This window comes from Danio rerio, chromosome 9 (genome assembly GCF_049306965.1).
Source record: "Danio rerio strain Tuebingen ecotype United States chromosome 9, GRCz12tu, whole genome shotgun sequence".
Classification (NCBI taxonomy): Eukaryota; Metazoa; Chordata; class Actinopteri; order Cypriniformes; family Danionidae; genus Danio; species Danio rerio.
Genome location: NC_133184.1, coordinates 56,430,001 through 56,445,000, shown reverse-complemented (window position 1 = coordinate 56,445,000; position 15,000 = coordinate 56,430,001). Strand labels below are relative to the sequence as shown.

Here is a 15,000-nt window from a genome sequence, read left to right as displayed (position 1 = left end):
CTGAAAGTCCAAACACTGAAGAGCAAATCCATCGATGCGTAGCACCACAAGTCCCAAACCATGCAAGCCAGTGGCGACAGTGGAGAAACAAACTTCACCAATTGACCAAAGTGAAGGATTAAAAACCTTGAGAGAAACCAGGCTCAGTTGGGCACGACCATTTCTTCTCTGGCCAAACTTCTTGTGCAGAGCTGCAGTGTAGGCGCTGGAGGCTGTAGAATGCCGGACGTCCATCGTGGAGAAGCTGCAGGTGTGAGTAGGTAACCGGCGGGTTTTCAGGCTGGCCCATGGGATCAATGCGGAGACTCGTCTGTCACTGGGGTCTTACAGGAATCAGTCGTATCCTCTTCATTTCTCTATGATCACCACAGCATCAGCTTAGGATACAGCCTGGTCCAGGATTATGGGTATCACAAGAAGTTCTCTAAGGTTGGCATCACCTCCTCACAGATCTTAGATCACATCAATGACGCTGCATAATCTCTAGAGGTCTCAGAATGAGTATGCCCAGGTGGAAATAGAGAATGAAGAAATGAATGTGCAGAATGGGGTTTTGCATTGTCTTGTTGAAATTTGCATGAGCGTCTTTGGAAAAGAAGGCAGCAGATTGCACTCCAAAATCTCTGTACTCAGCATTAAGGGTGCATCACACACTGAAAAAATGATTCAAACATGATTCCTTGGACTTACTAAACATTTTTTTTTAAGTTAAATGTTTATAAACAGCTTAATTTAGGTTAAATTTAAACACAAAATAAGTTGAAAACTACTAAATTGAATTTGTTTGTTTAAATTCAACCCTTATAAATTTTACAGAAATATTATTTTGCAGTGCAGAAGCACAAGCTACCTTTGCCAAGGGCGCTGACACAACAGTGACAGACTCTGGCTTTTGGATTTGTGTCTGAAAATAGTCTAGAAAATTTCTCCCAAAAGATACCTGAAATACTGCTTGATCTGAGCACAGTACTTGTTTCTCTGTGTGATGGTCCGTCCCAGATTTCTCTGAGAACAGAGAAGTCAACAACACTTCTGGACACTGTTAACATAGGGCTTCCTTTTGGCACAATAGAGTTTGCACTGGCATTTGTGGATGTAACTTCATATTGTGATACTTGACAAAGGTTTGCCACAGTAGGGCAAAGCCCATGTGGTGATCTGGCTTATAGATGAATGAGGATTCTTGATGCAGCGCTGCCTGAGGGATCAGAGATCACTGTTGTTCAGCTTAAGCTTGCACCCTTGTCCTTTACGCATTTAAATTCCTCCAGATTCCTTTAATTTTTTGATGATGTTCAGCACTGTTGATGGTGAAATATGCAAATGTATTTCTCTGAGGAACATTGTTTTTAAATAGTTTAATCATTTTCTTTTGTATTTGTTGTCAAACAATCCGCAGCCCATCTTTGCTCCCTAAAGGACTAGACCTTTCTTGATGTTGCTTTTGTACCAAATCATAATCACAATCACCTGTTGACATCACCTGTTTCACATCACATCATTACTTAACCAGTTTACCTGATTACTAGCCCTGTTTTTGGACTGTGTTGTAGGTCTAAATGAAAATAAAGGATGAATATTTACAAATGAAATGAGGTTGACCAGATAAAAGATCAAATATTTTGTGCTTATATGGTTTGCAATGAAATATAAGCCAAAGTAAATCTGTTAATCACTACTTTCTTTTTTTATTTGCGTTTTCCATTCTGTCCCAGCGTTGTCTGATTTGGGGTTGTAATAATATTCTTTAATCTCTAATTTTGCTATTGAATCTTAACTTTTGTTTTTTTACAATTCTGACTTTTTCCATTGAAGCTCGAAATTCTAATTGCAAAATATTAAATCAGATCTGACAGGGAAATGTGCAATTCTGACGAAAAAAAAAAAGATAAATTAAGGTAAACAGAAAGTCTGAAGACAAAAAAAGTCACATTTTTTCATCATTCTCAGTTTTTTTTTAATCAGATTTGCAACTATTTCTCTTGAAGTTGAGATAAAATGTTGAAATTATTTGTTTTAGGATGTTAAATTTTCTTAGGAGGAAAAAACCATCATAAGTAACACGTAGGATTAAAAGGTCATGGTTACCTTTTTTATTATGTTTATATAAAATCAGACACATTCATTTTCTTTTCGTGGAATGAACCGCCAACTTATCCAGCATATGTTTTACACAGTGAATGCCCTTCCAAATGCAACCCACCACTGGGAAACATATCAGAAACAAGCTGGCATGAATAATGTTCAAAGTCCGTATAATTTCCTACTTCATATTTCTGCTCTTTGTTTATCTGTGATTCATTGATGCACATTATCCTTAAAAAAACATATTTATCTTCTTATATTTTTATAAAGTAATACCTGCCTCTAAAAAGACGTTATATTTGAGGTCATTTCACATTTAGATCATCAAATAAGACATTACGATCAATCCCGTCCTTTACATGAGCAATAAGTCAGTATAGTTAAATATATTTTATATTTGTACAGTCAGGAGCAATATAATGTTGATCATGTTGCTTTTTATAAAAAAAACAAATGTTATATATTTTGATGCTCAGTTATTTGTATCCAAGAAAGTAATCATTGTTTATAATGTTCACACTGTATTAGAAGAGTTCATTGTTTTTCTCATGCATTGCTGTACAATGTGTTTTGGGTCACCCTTTCAAATAAGGTTCCATTATAAGTAGATAATGTGTATCAAGCAGGTTGTTATTGCAAAATAAAGCCTGACGGGTTTACCAGCAGCTCTTGTATAAGAAGGAAAGGTTTATTCTGCAGTAACAACCGACTGGATGTACATTATCCCATTTATTACATAGCTACTTGGCACAAATCATTACTATTAGACCAAATCATTGAGACAGAAATTGTTTGACTGCAGTTTGTAGGTAAAATGAACACTAGGGGGCATTATGACGACAACAACTGTTGTTCCTTTACACATTCATGATATTTACAGGTACATATTATCAACAAATAAATTATAAGCTTGCAAAAATTTACCCTATGTAACAAATGTTTTGCAAAAATGTAGACAGCGCCCTCTAGTGGAATTGCCACTTGTGATGTACAGCAAAATGTACTCTATGCATTTCGGATTTGCAAAAATGTAGACAGCGCCCTCTAGTGGATTTGTCATCTGAAACGTACAACAAAATATAGCCCAAGTAACGTATTTCAGTTTTGTAAAAAAAATAATACAGCACGCAATAGTGAATTTGTTGCAAAAATTAAGACAGAACCCATTAGTGGATTTGCCATCTTGAAAGTACAGCAAAAATCTACCTTAAGTAAATTTAAAGTTTCTCGAAAATGTAGACAGCGCCCTCTAGTGGATTTGTCATCTGCAACGTACAACAAAATGAGGCCTAAGTGATGTATTTAACATATTTAACACCAAATAAATACCACAAAACAGCTTATCAAGTATTAAATATGTTTGTTGTACCTTCAGATTCACAAAAATATGAATTTGTCATCTAAACTGTACAACAAAACTTACCCAAAATCACATGTTTCAGATTTGCAAAAATTAATGCAGCGCCCTCTAGTGGATTTGTCATTTAAAAATGATAACAAAATGTACCCTAAATAAATTTAATGCTTCTCAAAAATGTAGACAGCGCCCTCTAGTGTATTTGTTATCTGTAACGTACAACAAAACGTTCCCTAAGTAATGTATTTCAGATTTTCAGAATTGTTTACAGTGCCCTCTAGTGTATTTGTCATCTGTAACGTACAACAAAATGTTCCCTTAGTAAATTTAACGTTTCTCAAAAATGAAGACAGTGCCCTCTAGTGGATTTGTCATCTGTAACGTTCAACAAAATGTACCCTAAGTAAATTTAATGTTTCTTAAAAATGTAGACAACGTCCTCTAGTGGATTTGTCATCTATAACGTACAGCAAAATGTACCCTAAGTAAATTTAACGTTTCTCAAAATGTGGACAGCACCCTCTAGCTTATTTGTCATCTGTAACGTACAATAAAACGTAACCTAAGTAATGTATTTCAGAGTTTCAGAAATGTGGACAGCACCCTCTAGTGGATTTGTCATCTGTAATGTACAACAAAACGTAACCTAAGTAATGTATTTCAGATTTTCAGAATTGTTTACAGTGCCCTCTAGTGTATTTGTCATTTGTAACGTTCAACAAAATGTACCCTAAGTAAATTTAACGTTTCTCAAAAATGAAGACAGTGCCCTCTAGTGTATTTGTCATTTAAAAATGAAAACAAAATGTAACCTAAATAAATGTAACATTTATCAAAAATGTAGACCGCGCCCTCTAGTGGATTTGTCATCTGTAACGTACAGCAAAATGTACCCTAAGTAAATTTAACGTTTTTCAAAGTGTAGACAGCGCCCTTTAGCGTATTTCTCATCTGTAACGTACAACAAAACGTAACCTAAGTAATGTATTTCAGATTTTCAGAAATGTGGACAGCACCCTCTAGTGGATTTGTCATCTGTAACGTACACCAAAATGTACCCCAAGTAAACTTAACGTTTCTCAAAATGTAGGCAACGCCCTCTAGTGTATTTGTCATCTGTAACGTACAACTAAACGTACCCTAACTACTGTATTTCAGATTTTCAGAAATGTAGACAGCACCCAATAGTGGATTCGTCATCTGAAACAAACAACGAAACGTTTCCTGTGTATTTCAGATTTGCACAAATCAAGAAATCACCCTCTAGCGGATTTGTCATCTAAAATGTACAACAAAATATACCCTAAGTAACATATTTCCAATTTGTAAACTTTAATACAGCACTCAATAGTGGATTTATAATCTAAAAAGCATAACAAAATGTATCCTCAATAACCTATTTCAGGTTTGCAAAAATATAGACAGCGCCCTCTAGTGGAGCAAATGCTGTAATAAACGTATTTTTATATTGCATTGTAGTGGAATATATTTTAGTGGAATAAATTCTGTAATAAATGTTTTTTTTTTTAATCTTTTAATTGAATTTTTCTGTCCATATTAGTAAATATATTATCTAATGGAACCTTATTGTGAAGTTTGGCCATGTTTTGTGCACAGGAATCATTTCAGCCATTGCAAAACCACTTTAGATTGTGCTGTTGTATTTTCTTCCTGTAGTCATACGTGTCTGTGTTCTGAAACACAATAAAATGAATGTATTTTAAAGCACAGCATCAAAGATTTATTTCACATCATTACTGTATGACAAATGACTGTAAACATTGTGTATTTATGTTTATGTCATGCTTCCTTTGGGGTTTTATTTAGTCTATTGTTTTATTTCCCATGCATGTTTTCTCCGAAAAACAGGAAGCAACAGTCGCTTTCTTCAGACGGCTGGGTTTTGTTTTCCTGAGTTTGATCTTCTATTTTCACAACAGTGTACACAAATATGTTTTTGTTTATTAATAATTGTAAATAGCACAAAGGTTACAAAATAAAAAAGTCAAATAAAATAATAAAGTACAAATTAAGACAAGAAATCCTTAAAGAGCTGCTTATTAATCAACTAAATATTTATGAATTTTTTAATATATATTGATCCATTTTTGCCATTTCTGAGTGAAAGGTTTTCCTTATGAGCTAAATATAATACCAGAGTAAAAACGTGGTATTTTCTTTTTGATTATTCCTGCATTCATGATAAATGCTGATTAAATACAATATGGTTTAACTCTATATTATGATGGCTGTAAAGTAGTAATACTTATTCATTCATTCATTTATTTTCTTTTGCCTTAGTCCCTTTGTTCATGAGTGGTCGCCACAGCGGAATGAACCGCTAACTTATCCAGCAAATATTTTACACAGGGGATGCCCTTCCAGCTGCAACCCAGTCCGGCCAATCTAGTTTATAAATTCCCCTATAGAACATGTGTTTGTACTGTGGGGAAACCGGAGAACATGCAAACTACACACAGAAACGCCAGCTGACCCAGCCGAGACTCGAACCAGCGACCATCTTGCTATGAGGTGACATTGCTGACCACTGAGCCCCCGTGTCGCCAATAATATTTATGTAAATGCTTCAATAGTACCGATATTGAATATATTATGAGGTTTAAATATGAGATAAATGTATTTTTCTTTAAATTTGAGGGTTTTATTTTTCAGAAATTGCTAGTATAAATAACAACAACAACAACAACAACAACAGTGTTTTATTCAGAAATTGCTAGTACCCCTACTGAAAAAAACAGCCTGCTGTCTGGCTGGTTTTAGCTGATCAACTAGGCTGGTTTTAGTGGGGTTTCGGCTGGTCTTAGCTGGTCAGGCTGGGAGATGACCAGCTAAAACCAGCTTGACCAGCCTAATCAGGCTGGGAGCCCAGCCAAAACCAGCTATGCCCAGCGTAAACCAGGCTGCTCAAGCTGTTAGCCTGACCAGCTAAGACCAGGCTGGAAATGGCTGGAAACCAGCCTGGAAGTGGCCAAAACCCCTCTAAAACCAGCCAACCAACCAGGCTGGTTTCAGCTGTTTTTTCAACAGTGACCCTAGGCTGAATGTGACAAAAAAAAGGTGTAAATTGAGAGTAACACTGTAATGTAAGTGTAAAAATGGGAAGGAGACGGATGTGATACACAAATTGTGTATTAATATAAGCTATACTTAGGCTATAAGCTCACTGTTATTCATTTCTACGTTTTTAAAGTGGGATATTCACGCTTTATAAATAGATTTCGTAGATACATCATGAAATCAGCCACTAGAGGGAGACACAAGATTTCAGTTCAACACAGACCAGAGGGAGAGCCTTTATGCTAGTTTTAAACCCAGCAAACATCATATAATAACAGGAGAGAAGCGGTTTGCTGAGTGTCTCTGTTTGGATGTGTCGAGTGATTTAAAATCTGCAAATTAAATGTACATTGACTGTGCTTATAAACTAAAACATGGCAAACCGTGTTGTGGCGAGAGAAACACAAACCTAGGGTTGCCAAATCCGTGGTTTTCCTGTAGAATCGGGCTGCTTTTGACCACTTGTCTTTAATTCCACGACTTAAACGCATCAATTAAATGCATATATAATTGTATATTGTGTTAAAATGTTGTACTCTGTCAAATGTACGTTCTATCTATGTAGAAAAGTGCTAGTAAGTAAAAAGTTGGCACACTTTTGTTGCAGAAACTCTAGAGGAGAAACTCGTTTCCATGGTTACAGATTGGCAGTACTCTCGGATTGTTGCTAATGTAATCTACCGAAGAAAGTCAGTCGATTATGATACTATCAACATATTTAATGTTTGTTTTAGATTTTTTAAATATATATATTTTTAACTTCACAAGCTTGGGATTCACTATGCGTTATTTTTTTAACTGGACGGAATACGGAAGCCACAATGCTAACGGAAGTCTCATGGGATAGCGCTAACTGCTCTTTGCTGTAAGGTAGGATGAGTTTTTATTTTTTAAGTACCACTATAAAGTAATTTTTAAAGAAGAGTCTGCGTATAATGCATAGAGTAATGTAAAATACGTATTTTAGGAATGGGCGGTGACATATTTTGAGTTTTAATCAATTATTTGGCTTGTTTTGATTGTCCATGGGCTAGCTTTGTTGCAAAAACCTGGCAACCCTGAGCATGCGTCGCAGTTTAATGCTGGTTTGTAAAGTCTTGGAAAAGCTGTAAGTCACAGGAGTTTTAAAGCTGTGGTTTCTAGGCCCAGATAAGTAAAGGAAAGCTTTTGGAAAAATCCTAAAAATCGCTGTGAGGATATGGAAACCTCAAATCTGCTGCTGTTTTAAGGTCTGTTATTATAATTTTAAGAAAAAGTTCAGCCAGAATTAAATGTACATTGAATCATCAAATGTCTCCAAACCGAGTGACTTTCATTCAGTAAAACACAAAAATCAACCAGCTGCATTTTCTTGTTATTAACCCTATACTGCACACATTTGATGGTCAATTATATAAAAATATTCATACCTGTAGCCAGGGGAGGGGGGTCAGATGGTTTAGAAGACCCACCCCTCATAGACAAAGGTCCAGAATTTATCCCATACATATGAGCTCATTTGTCCTATTTTGACCGTTATGCCATCATAAATAGTGAAAATAACTCCTAGAAAAAGGTTTTCAGGCCAAGCAGAATCCTCTGTTGGCTGTCGCTTCGGTGTATAATTATTCGGTGTAACAAATACTTGTTATGAGTTCAATATCCAGCTGTGCAAGAAAACATCTTTCGCTGCTGTATTGGATATCCGCTTGTTAAGTAGTGACGTGTTGGTGACGTATGTAATACTGTTTCCGGGTCCAAGCCGCCACTCGTTTGAGTTGAGAAATTATTCGTTCATGATCTCTTTTTATTCTTATCACACATTAAAGTTAATTTTATATAAAGTCATAGTGTACATCACAATCTCTGGCCTTGCTGCATCACAAATCCCAAAATTGTAACAATTTCTAAGAAAAATGAATCACTTTCTGGCCATTGGATATTAGGCATGGACTTTCGAAAGGCTTTCGAGGCGATCGTGATTTTCAAAAGTATTAAATGGCTTTGTAAACGTTTATTATTACCATTTCATGAGTCACCCCATACAGTTGAATAGAGCCCTTGGACCCGGAAGCCGCTTCGCGTGACGTCACACTTAACAAGCGGATATGCCGAGCTAGTGTTCCTATACTTATAAACTTCCGGTGATCTGTTATTGTGAGTTTTTTTTCCATTGTATACGATTCCTTTTACAGCATGGATGTTGTAATGTCATTAAAATACAATCAGTTAAACAGACTTTGGCATTCATTTAGTTGCTCAAGCGTAAAACGACACAAAAATCCGTTTACTTGCACGCGCCAGGCTAGCGCAGAAGCTCCATCCGCTTGTTAAGTGGTGACGTGTTGGTGACGTATGTAATACTGTTTCCGGGTCCAAGCCGCCACTCATTTGAGTTGAGAAATTATTCGTTCATGATCTCTTTTTATTCATATCTCACATTAAAGTTAATTTTATATAAAGTCATAGTGTACACAACAATCTCTGGGCTTGCTGCATCATAAATACCAAAATTAAAAAATTTAATTTATAAAAAATGAATCACTTTCTGGCAATTGGATATTAGGCATAACCAAATATATTGCGATTGTGACTTTCGAATGTATTAAATCGCTTTGTAAACGTTTATTAGTAGCATTTCATGAATCTCCCCATTCAGTTGAATAAAGCGCTTAACACATGGATTGAATATACTGGCGTAAAATAAAAGCTCATATTATAAAAACATGGCGGGGGGGGGAATGAAATTTAATGCAGTGCTTCTTGTACAATCTGAGACCCACTTTATATCAGATATCACTCAGCCAGTGGAGATTGCTGATTTTTTAGGAAAACATACCTTAAACGCGCCGATTTTGCATTGGCATACAGTTCACCGAAAGCGCTTAACCCAGGTTACTGGCAAATTACAAGTCCTATTAGCATGCTTCGGCATATACCCTATTGTTTTTAAATAGAGAAAACATTTTACTAGTAACTTTTATTCTAAATCTTGGACCTTATTTATCAAACAAAAAGTTACAAATAAAAGGTGTGAAGCACTAAAAGCTGTCTATATTAAAGTTAATTTAAGTACTATTTTGGCTATCCGCTTGTTAAGTAGTGACGTGTTGGTGACGTATGTAATACTGTTTCCGGGTCCAAGCCGCCACTCATTTGAGTTGAAAAATTATTCGTTCATGATCATTTTTTATTCATATCTCACATTAAAGTTAATTTTATATAAAGTCATAGTGTACACAACAATCTCTGGGCTTGCTGCATCACAAATACCAAAATTTTAACAAATTTTTCAAAAAATGAATCACTTTCTGGCCATCGGATATTAGGCATGGACATATATATTAATAATCGTGGTTTTCGAAAGTTTTACATCGCTTTGTAAACGTTTATTATTAACATTTCATGAGTCTCCCCATTCAGTTGAATAGAGCCCTTGGACCCAGAAGCCGCTTCGCGTGACGTCACACTTAACAAGCGGATTGTTGTTATCCATAAATTTTCAAATGTACTTTTTTTTTTTTTTTACAAGAGAGGCTATTAAAATTGTGCAGCTCTACATTATTACTATTATTATTATTATTATTATTATTATTATTATTATGTTTTCATTTGTATTATTCAAATGGAGAAATTCAGATTGAGGACTTGGATGTGCTGGCCAGTTGGTTATTTGCCTAGTAAATGACCATAGGCTACAGTTTTGTATTTAAATAACGGATGTATTTATTTTTTTCTAATGATATGTCATGTGATAAATTTGTATTTTAAAAATAAGTATTTTATCATATTTCTTTGTTTTAAATCTCTTTAGGAAATATGTTTGGTATTGGTACATCAAAAAGTGTTGATATGCTGACCATCCAGCAAACTAATTCAACAATAGTGCTTAAAAGGTCACAACATTGTTTAAATCTCAATATTAAATAGAAAATGAGATCAGTGTCGGTGCCAATAGCCTAGTGGTTAGTGCGTTGACACATAGCACCGAGGTGCTCGCAGTGACCCGAGTTCAATTCCCGTCTCGAGGTCCTTTGCTGATCCTTCCCCTATGTCTGCTCCCCACACTTTCCTGTCTCTATATCTTCACTGTCCTATCAATAAAGGTGAAAAACCCTAAAAAATAATTATTAAAAAATAAAAAGAAAATGAGATTAGCTGAAAAAAGGTCCACTTTTTGAGAAAAAAGAACCACCCCTTTCCCCAGGCTGGCAACGGGCCTGAATATTACGTTAGTTTGAATTTATGAACATTCATTCATTCATTTTTGACATAGTCCCTTCATTCAACAGGAATGAACTGCCAACTTATTCAGCTTATGTTCAGCCGCAACTCAAACCAGCGACCTTTTTGCTATGGGGCAATCGTGCTACCCACTGCGCCACCGTGACGCCCAATTTGGGATTCGTTTTAGTGATAAAACATTTTGCATGTAAGCATGAGCAGCTTGAACATTCATCTAAATGCCCTTTTATATCTTCATCGTTATTATATACTTCATTAATGTTGCATATTTATATTTTCTCCAGTTATATAATTTATTTAATTATATATTTATGCATTTATAATTATTTTTTTCACATAAAACTACTTAAAATATTTAATAAAAAAGTTTAAACATTACTTGAAATTGCAGTAAAAAAGGATAAATTCCCCTCCATCATGAAAAAGAAAGAGCAGCTTGAACATTCTTCAAAATATCCTCTTATATGTTCAGCGTAATTATGATATAATGATTATTCATTTATTAATTTGACATAGTTTATACATTAAATGATCTAGTATTTATATATTTATGCATTTCTAATTTGACTGTATTTACTTTAAAATATTTTGTAAAATAGTACAAATATTACGATGTTCTTTTTCTTATAAATTTCCCTTCATCATTAAGGTATGGGGCGACATGGTGACTCAGTGGTTAGCACAACAAGAAGGTTGCTGGTTCGAGCGTCGGCTGGGTCAGTTGGCGTTTCTGTGTGGAGTTTGCATGTTCTCCCCGTGTTGGCGTGAGATTTCCTACAGGTGCTCCGGTTTCCCCCACAGTCCAAACACAGGCGCTATAGGGGAACTGAACTAAATTGACCATAGTGAATGAGAGTGCATGGGTGTTTCTCAATACTGGATTGCAGCTGGAAAGGCATCCGCTGCATAAAAGATATGCTGGATGAGTTGACGATTCATTCCACTGTGGCGACCCTTGATGAATAAAATGACGTAAGCTGAAGGAAAATGAATGAATGAATATGAAGGCATGAAAACAGCAGCTTGGACATTCTTCGAAGTGACCTGTTTTATGTTCAGCATTAGACACTTTTCTAAAACATTAGTTGATTTCTTTTACGTATTTTTAATATAAGTGATTTATTTATATATGTCTGCATTTATAGTTATTTTATTTTTGCTTTAAATGACTTTCCTTACCAATTTTTTTGTAAATTTATCCTGGGCACAAAAACATCAATATATTGAGTGAGGGATAAAAAATAATATTTTTAATGATAAAAGAATTTTTCCTGTTTTAGATAAAGATTAAATCTTCTTTGAAATAATTTCTTCCCTTCTTTGTAGAATCAGACTGATTGTTGTCTGAATATGCTGCTGTCGTGTTGAAACACGTGTATTTCTCTTGTCTCTAACGTGCGGTTGAGTTTTATGAGGCAGATCTGCAGCGCAGCTGTGAACATGCAGATCACTGACAGTTACCCAGAGACAGGTTTAATATATAGTTAAAGCACACTGTCATTCACACTCAGATGACAGACGGCCCTGCTGTGATCTTCTGCTGAGAGAGAATCAACAGGGCGGGTCTTGATTTTATTCCAAAGGAACTGATTGGTTCTATCTAAATGTGGGCGTGGCCAGAAATGTGTCACAGCTGAAAAATAAGAGTGTTTTCAGAGTATTATAGATGTGATTTCTGAAGTTTATTTGATAAATTCTGCAAGAAAGTGATCCAAAGTGATTTGCGGATGAAGGCAAAATGATTAGCCCTCGTCTAATTTTTTAAATGTTGTATTTTAAATAATAGTTTTAATAACTCATTTCTTTTGTCTTCGTCATGATGACCAAGAAGGTATTGCTGCAGCCTGGAGACCTCCAAGTGGGAGGGATTACACCGCAAGTAGGTTGGGTGACCTCCAAGTGGGAGGGACTTACACCACAAGTAGGTTGGGTGACCTCCAAGTGGGAGGGACTTACACCACAAGTAGGTTGGGTGACCTTCAAGTGGGAGGGACTTACACCACAAGTAGGTTGGGTTTAGGTGGTGCAGATGGAGCAGACAACACAAATCAGGTTACTGTGAGGTTGAGTTTAGGGTTGGAGTAGGTGTAGACATTCATAAAACACGATATTAGACTCCGTGTCATGTTCAAGACATTAAATAAATAAGAGCTCCAGGTTTGTACAGCCCACTGGTAGCTCAAGATGTTCAATATCAAGATAGCTTAATGTCTCCCACCTTTCCCATTTTATTAAGGTGTCTCCATATAAACGGCCCACCCTGTATATTGCATCAGCAAAAATGATTGAGCTCATGTTCATGTGTTGTGTGATGAGTCCAGATATTGATTATTGTGACAGGCCAAGTTCTTTATCTTTATTCTTTAAGTATATCTTCTTTTGTATTCAACAGAAGAAAGAAACTCAAACTGGTTTGAAGTAGGGCTGCACACTATAGGGCTGCTGTGATCTTCTGCTGAGAGAGAATCGACAGGGCGGGGCTTGATTTTATTCCAAAGGAACTGATTGGTTCTATCTAAATGTGGGCGTGGCCAGAAATGTGTCAGCTGAAAAATAAGAGTGTTTTCAGAGTATTATGGATGGGATTTCTGAAGTTTATTTGACAAATTCTGCAAGAAAGTGATCCAAAGTGACAGTAAAGTGATGAAGGCAAAATGATTAGCCCTCGTCTAATTCTTTTAATGTTTTATTTTAAATAATAGTTTTAATAACTCATTTATTTTGTCTTCGTCATGATGACCAAGAAGGTATTGCTGCAGCCTGGAGACCTCCAAGTGGGAGGGACTTACACCACAAGTAGGTTGGGTGACCTCCAAGTGGGAGGGACTTACACCACAAGTAGGTTGGGTGACCTCCAAGTGGGAGGGACTTACACCACAAGTAGGTTGGGTTTAGGTGGTGCAGATGGAGTAGACAACACAAATCAGGTTACTGTAAGGTTGAGTTTAGGGTTGGAGTAGGTGTAGACATTCATAAAACATGATATTAGACTGTGTCATGTTCAAGACATTAAATAAATAAGAGCTCCAGGTTTGTACAGCCCACTGGTAGCTCAAGATGTTCAATATCAAGATAGCTTAATGTCTCCAACCATTCACATTTTATTAAGGTGTCTCCATATAAATGGCCCACCCGAGCTGTCCCTTTAAGGAGTGTTCAGATGAACAGGAATATGAATATGACTGTTTTGACTGATCTGTGTGAGCGCTCAGTCCTGCTCTGACAGCTCTAGAAAGTGTGTGTTGTTGATCACACACGTGTTTCACAGGAGATCTGGCTCTTTTGAACAGAGTCTGGAAAACAATCGAAGCCTTTATTCAGAGAGGGAGGTGTGTGTGTGTGTGTGTGTGTCCCTCGAGAACATGACAAACACATCTGCAGATGTGCAGCAGCAGACGCTCACTGAAACACTGACAACTCCTCTTATTTACATCTGTTGGAGTCCAGTGTGTGTGTGTGCGTGCACGTTTGTGCGAATGTGTTTGTGCGTGTTTATGAGTGTGTGTGCACGTGCGCGCATTTGTGTTTCTGTACGCACATTTGTGTTTATGGGTGAGTGTTTCTGTGCATCTGTGTGCTTGTGTGATTCTGTGTGTGTGTGTGTTTGCGCGTGCGTGTATGCGTGCTTGTATGTGTCTGTCTGTCTGTGTGTGCGTGCACATGCATTTGTCTGTGTGTTTGTGTGTGCGTCTGTGTAAGTGTGTGTACTTAACTGTGTGAGTGTGCACAGTGTAAGTGTGTTTGCGCGCGTGTCTGTCTGTATGTATGTGCATTTCTGTGTGTATATGCATGTTTGTGTGTTAGTGTTAGTGTTAGTGTGTGTGTGTGTGTGTGTGTGTGTGTGTGTGTGTGTGTGTGTGTGCACATTTGTCTGTGTGTGCGCGCGTGTATGCATTTGTGTGTGTGTGTGTGTGTGCTTAACTGTGTGTTGTTAAGTGTGTGTGTGTGTGTGTGTGTGTGTGCGCGTGCGCCCATTGGTATGCGTTTGTCTATGTTTCTGTGTGTGTGCATTTGTTTGTGTGTGTGTGCATGTATGCGTTTGTGTGTGTGTGTGCACTTAATTGTATGCTTGTGTGTGTTTGTCTTTTTTCTTTGGCTTAGTCCCTTTATTTTTCAGGGGTCGACATAGCGGTATGAACCACCAACTATTCCAGCATATGTTTTACACAGCGGATGCCCTTCCAGCTGCAACCCAATCCTGGGAAACACCTATACACATCCAATTTAGTTCATCATTTCCCCTATAGTGCATGTGT

At 36.7% G+C, this 15,000-nt stretch overlaps 1 protein-coding gene and 1 long non-coding RNA gene across 3 annotated transcripts in view; one reads left to right on the top strand and one right to left on the bottom strand.

Annotated features, from left to right (window-relative positions):
• LOC141376238 (uncharacterized) overlaps positions 1 to 15,000 on the bottom strand; it is an 86,992-nt gene that overhangs the window by 1,157 nt on the left and 70,835 nt on the right. The window contains exon 2 of the long non-coding RNA XR_012385712.1: positions 6,930 to 7,929. This is a non-coding gene — a long non-coding RNA (uncharacterized lncRNA). The remainder of the gene's footprint in view (positions 1 to 6,929; positions 7,930 to 15,000) is intronic.
• mid1 (midline 1) overlaps positions 6,958 to 15,000 on the top strand; it is a 144,531-nt gene continuing 136,488 nt past the window's right edge. For both annotated transcript variants that reach the window (XR_012385703.1, XM_073913317.1), the window contains exon 1: positions 6,958 to 7,390. The gene's annotated coding sequence lies outside the window, so the exon portion shown is untranslated. The remainder of the gene's footprint in view (positions 7,391 to 15,000) is intronic.